The sequence below is a fragment of the Pseudorasbora parva genome, chromosome 8 (assembly GCF_024679245.1).
Source record: "Pseudorasbora parva isolate DD20220531a chromosome 8, ASM2467924v1, whole genome shotgun sequence".
Taxonomy (NCBI): domain Eukaryota; kingdom Metazoa; phylum Chordata; class Actinopteri; order Cypriniformes; family Gobionidae; genus Pseudorasbora; species Pseudorasbora parva.
This window is the reverse complement of record NC_090179.1, coordinates 8,779,833-8,785,845: the sequence shown is the minus strand read 5'-3', so window position 1 is coordinate 8,785,845 and position 6,013 is coordinate 8,779,833.

Genomic DNA, 6,013 nt, shown 5'->3' with positions numbered 1-6,013 from the left:
ATTTGCACATCAGGCTTCAGTAAATGTTAAAAAGTGTTGTATAAAAACTAATACCAGATCATCTTATACAATTATTTCAGACCCACTGTACAAGAGACAGAATGAGAAAAAAAAAATCCAGAAAAGCACATTGTCTGATTTTTATAGAATTTGTTTGCAAATTATGGTGGAAAATGAGTATTTGTTCAATAACAAAAGTTAAGCTCAATACTTTTATTATAACCTTTGTTGGCAATGGCAGAGGTCAAATGTTTTCTTTAAGTTGCCACAAGGTTTGTACACACTGTTGCTGTTAGTTTGGCCCATTCCTCCATGCAGATCTCCTCTTAGAGCAGTGATGTTTTGGGGTTGTCCCTTGGCAACACAGATTTTCAACTCCCTCCAAAAATGTTCTATGGGGTTGAGATCTGGAGACTGGCTAGGCCACTCCAGGACCTTGAAATGCTTCTTATGAAGCCACTCCTTTGTTGCCAGGGGGGGATTTTGGGATCATTGTCATGCTGAAAGACCCAGCAGCAACATTTCATCTTCAATGCCCTTGCTTGATGGAAGGAGGTTTTTACTTAAAATCTCACAATACATTCATTCTTTCCTTTACACATAAGTTGTCCTGGTCCATTTGCAGAAAAACAGCCCAAAATCATGATGTTTCCACCACCATGCTTCACACCAGGTATGGTGCAACTCAGCCTATTTTGGTTTCATCTGACCATATGACATTCTCCCAATCCTTTTCTGGATCATCCAAATGCTCTCTAGCAAACTTCAGACGGGCCTGGACATGTACTGGCTTAAGCAGGTGGACACATCTGGCACTGCAGGATTTGAGTCCCTGGCGGCATAGTGTTACTGATGGTAGCCTTTGTTACTTTGGTCCCAGCTCTCTACAGGTCATTCACTATAAGTCCCCTGTTTGGTTCTGGGATTTTTGCTCACTGTTCATGTGATCATTTTGACCCCACATGGTGAGAGTTTACGTGGAGCCCAATATTGAGGGAGATTATCATGGTCTTGTATGCCTTCCATTTTCTAATAATTGCTCCCACAGTTGATTTCTTCACACCAAGCTGCTTACCTATTACAGATTCAGTCTTGAACAAACTTCTTCTTTTGCACTGCAGTCAAAGCAATGATCATAACATGATTAAGCACATCTTGTTTTCCCAGGTAAAGAACAGAATAATTGGAAGGGTTTCAATCAAGGGTTTCCTGCACAGTGGGAGTCAAAAAGGCGTGGTCAAAAAAACCTGGTGAGGATTGAAACAAAAAAAGAAACTTGGGAAGTATTCCCATCTTCACTCAATATGTTCTTACAGCCTAAGTAAAAGGAAGACCAAATCCAACTGATTTATTAAAAGGAAACAAATCAATTTAATTTATTGTGATATTTATTTTACATCCCGAAAAAAAAAAAAACCCTCCACACTAGTTATGTTTTAGTTGGTGAACCAAAAGCAACTTGATTTGTAGATAAGAGATTAAGCATCTCCAAATATATACATTTTAAAAATGGAAAGAATTATCATGTTTTTTATAGTTAACGAATAATAAATAAATAATAGTCTGGAATTTAAAATCATGTCTGTGGGCAGTTGCATTTTATTCCTTTAGCACATAACATATTTTTTAAGATGAGAATCTGGTTAAATGTTGCATTGAATTATTCACATAAATACAGAACAGTTGTCTATTGCTGTTCCTGCCAAAGGACATTAAAAAATATTTTAAATGTGTATTTCATCTTTGTGTTTGAGTTTATCATTTTGGATATAAATGATATAAATCTGTCTTAAACTACCAAAATATGTCTTGTATGAGCAATGTGTTTGAACATCAAAGCTCAAACAGTTTGTTACTTTCTTGAATTAAAGTCCTCATGAAATCAAAACCGACCCTATTTACTTTGTAATCACATATTACAGGTCTTAGGGTGAGCAATTAATTTGTGCAAGTTAATACACAGAAAAAAAACTTTGTTTGCCGCGGTAATCTTTAAACAAAATCTGAAAAGTTACTTCCAGTCTGGAAACTCACTTGCTACTTCCGGTTCACTGGGACTTTAACTAATGTTTTTAACAAATTGAATGGCTCTTGCCTACCTATAAAGACAGTCCCTTGTTGCCTCCCACTGGCTGAGTTATGCAAGTTGCACTGTTTTGACTAAACCTCTTCTACTTCTGCTGCATGAGATGAGCACATCTTTACAATTTTCTGGGTCTTAAAAGAGTCTGCGTTTGTGATATATGTCCTTATTTCATGTAAAACGCTAGCTCGCTCTGTCTGGATGCATTTAAATCTGCTGTAAATTTGCGTTTTTGTCACCTTTTGCCCATGCGCACTTCAATAAGCCGACAGAAAGCAGGTTAATGCATTTACATGCAGCCCGAAATCAAGGTAAGAGGCAAAAAGCTACCTGTTCCGACCGGTTTTTGCTTATGCCGTTTATGACTCCGATAAAAGAAAAAGGGTTACTGCTTTACATTACCATGTTCATTGTTGGCATAATCAGCTTAAGAACGTGCATGTAAACGCACCCAATGATTACTGGCATCAGTAAAGGGGTGGGAGTGAGCAAGTGGCCAGTCAGAAGAGCTACGTGTGTTTGATGGTCAAATAGTGATGGCTAGACAACTGGTTCAGAACATCTTCATTTACATTTACATTTAATCATTTAGCAGACACTTTTATCCAAAGCGACTGAAAAAATCTTCAAAAGTCGGTTCTCAGGTTTGTTTTGTATCTATCAAAAGTGGTGCAACGAAGGACAACCTGTGAACCGGCATCAGGTCATTAATGCACGTGAGGAGTGAAGGCTATCATGAGATCAGACAGAATACTGTAGCTCAAATTGCTGAAAAACATGATAGAAATGTCTCAGAACCCACAATGTATTAAGGTTTGCTTTGTCAAGTCACCTTTATTTATATAGCGCTTTTTACAATGAGGATTGTTTTAATGCATTGTCACAGTGTTAACAGAAAAAAATGCAACAGAATTTGTTTCTGATGAACAGCCGCTCTGAATCAACCCAATCTGGGTTTATTAAAGGAAGATTAATACACAACAATATTAGACTTGTTTTAGACTATGATTATAGACATTTAATTAAGGATGATGGGTTTGTGTTGTTTCTTGATTTCTATAAGGCATTCAATACTGTAGAACAAATAAATTTTACATGCATTGAAGTTTTTTGGGTTTGGTCATAAATTTGTTAAAGGGGTGAATTGAGTAATCAACTTTCCCTTGAGCTTTTAATATCCTGTACGTTTCAGAGCTAAAAACTTCCTTGTTAATCAAAGAAAAGCTTTTATAGACACCGGGCTCAGCAAACGGTCGTGTGCTTCATACTGACGTCAGTGCGCGGCGAAACACCGCCTCTACAGAGCCTCTAATTCAGTCGCCCCGCCCACCGACTCATGGAGGACTTGTGCTAGCAGCTGGTCAACAACAATTTCATGCCGTGGAAGATTAAAATATTGCGCTATTCCTGGTTGTGGAAGAACACAGTCTTAAATTATAATTATAAGTTTAAAATCACAGTTAAAACATAAGCTTCCTTCTGATCCTAAAATTAGGAATGTGTGGTTGAACTTTATTTTTAATGAAGTCTCAGCTCACGTGGGGAAGACATGTTCACTTCAGTTCACTGCGGGATCTTTTGTAAACAAATCTCCGGTCGATGCTGGATTTGGTTCCGACAGGAATGGTGCAACACACTTATGTGAGTAAAACGTGTTTTTAAATGTAATAGTGTTGCATTGTTCTAAATCGTTTTGCTTATGTGTACGTGTGTAATAGAAACATACCTTTAGCATGCTGGACTCAGACACGTATGGGCCAGGGCTCGCAAAGCCCGGCAGGCCGATCAATCTCATTATACTCCGTTCTTGTTCTGCTATTCTCTCTCTCTCTCTCTCTCTCTCTCTCTCTCTCTCTCTCTCTCTCTCTCTCTCTCTCTCTCTCTCTCTCTCTCTTTCTCTTTCTCAGCCTCTCTCTCTCTCTCTCTCTCTCTCTCTCTCTCTCTCTCTCTCTCTCTCTCTCTCTCTCTCTCGTTAACATCTGAACGGCGGCGTGCACGCAGAACGTGTATGTGTGTGCGTGCGGTTCGCGCTTATATCGTCCGATCTTGCGGGCTATGTATAATATAAAAATAATAGTCCAATCAATCGCGTGTTGATGAGAAATAAAACATTGTGTTTGTTTGATAAAGACGTTTATGAGCCCTGTGGTCGAGAGAATCAGTCGTTGCTGCTTCTCTCTCACTTTCTCCTCTCCGTCATGTGAACTAACAGCGGAGCTCGGAAGTAAACGCGCATTGCTAGAATTGGATAATATTTGCGTATTTAATGAGCTATTAAATATGCAAATATTATCCAATCCTATGCACGTTTACGTCTAAGTCTCCAGTGCTGCACGTGTTAAAGGTCTGCAAAGAAACAGGCGTCTTTTCAGTGCAACACATTTATTAGAAGAATGGTCTGAAACAAAGAATGAAATATACAGCGTCAATTATCAATGGAGCATCTCAGTTCACTCATTTCTCTATTCATTTCTGTACGCACTCTCCTTTCTTTAAACATGTCTTACAGTCCCTGACAAAAGTCTTGTCGCTTATCTATTTTCTAGAAATACCTGATATTAACCTGACTTTTAATTAATTAATTGGTGTTAGAAATAGCTCATATGAAAAGCTAAAACCCTCCCAAATGATGTTTAATGCACTGAAATAAATAATTTTCATAGAAAAAATATTTATCATTTAATCAAGACAGAAAGGTCAAATTTTGGCAAGACAAAAGTTTTGTCGCCTATACAGAAATTGAACAAATTTACTGCAAATACAAAAATATGTCAGCAAATTAAGTTGTGGTGCTGTGAGATCCAAATCTAATATCTTGTATGACTTCCATGAGCTTGAAGGACTGCATCCATGCGGTTTGGCAAGGATTCATACAATTTATTGATGAAGTCATCAGGTATAGCTAAGAAAGCAGTCTTGCATGCCTCCCAGAGTTCATCAATATTCTTTGGTTTCGTCTTCCATGCGTCCTCTTTCATCCTACCCCACATATGCTCAATGATGTTCATGTCTGGTGACTGGGCTGGCCAATCCTGGAGCATCTTGATCTTCTTCACCTTGAGGAACTTTGATGTGGAGATGGAAGTATGCGATGGAGCACCGTCCTGCTGCAGAATTTGGCCTCTTTTAGGGTTGGGAATATAAAGAGGTAGCTAAGATTTCTTGGTATTTTAGACTATTGATGTTGCCTTCCACCCTGCAGATCTCTCGCACACCCCCATACTGGATGTAACCCCAGACTATGATTTTTCCGCCACCAAACTTCACTGTTTTCTGGGTGAATCTCGGATCCATTCTGGCTCCAGTAGGTCTCCTGCAATATTTGCGGCAACTGTGGTGTAATTCAACAGAAGATTCATCTGAAAAATCCACCTTCTGCCACTTTTCCAGCGTCCATCCTTTTAGCAGGCTGTGGGCCTTGGCAAATGCCACACGGGTTTTCAATTGTCTTTTGTTTAGTGCTGGCTTCTGGGCACTGATTCGACCATTGAGGCCATTTCGAGACAGAATCCGACAAACAGTTCTGGTTGACACAGGGACTTCAGGTGACCAGGTCTCGTGGAGCTCTGCTGCAGTGGAAAATGGGCTGGCCTTGGATTTTCGAGCCAACAAACGGTCCTCTCGAGCAGTTGTCTTGCGGGGTCTGCCTGACCTGGGCTTGTCAAAAACGTCTCCAGTCTCTTCAAATCTTTTTTTTTATCCTCTGTACTTGACGCTGAGACACATTAAAGGTGTCTGCCACATCAGCAGTGGACCTGGTCTTCAGCCTCTTGATAATCAAAACTTTAGTCTCAGGGTGAATCTTAGGCATGTTTGCAGAGGTCTAGTTGCAGTTGATGTGAAGGTCTAGTGTACTGGGATTCTTTTTATACACACTTGAGACCTAATTGATCCATTATTAGTCACAGGTGAAGCTCATATGACAAGGTG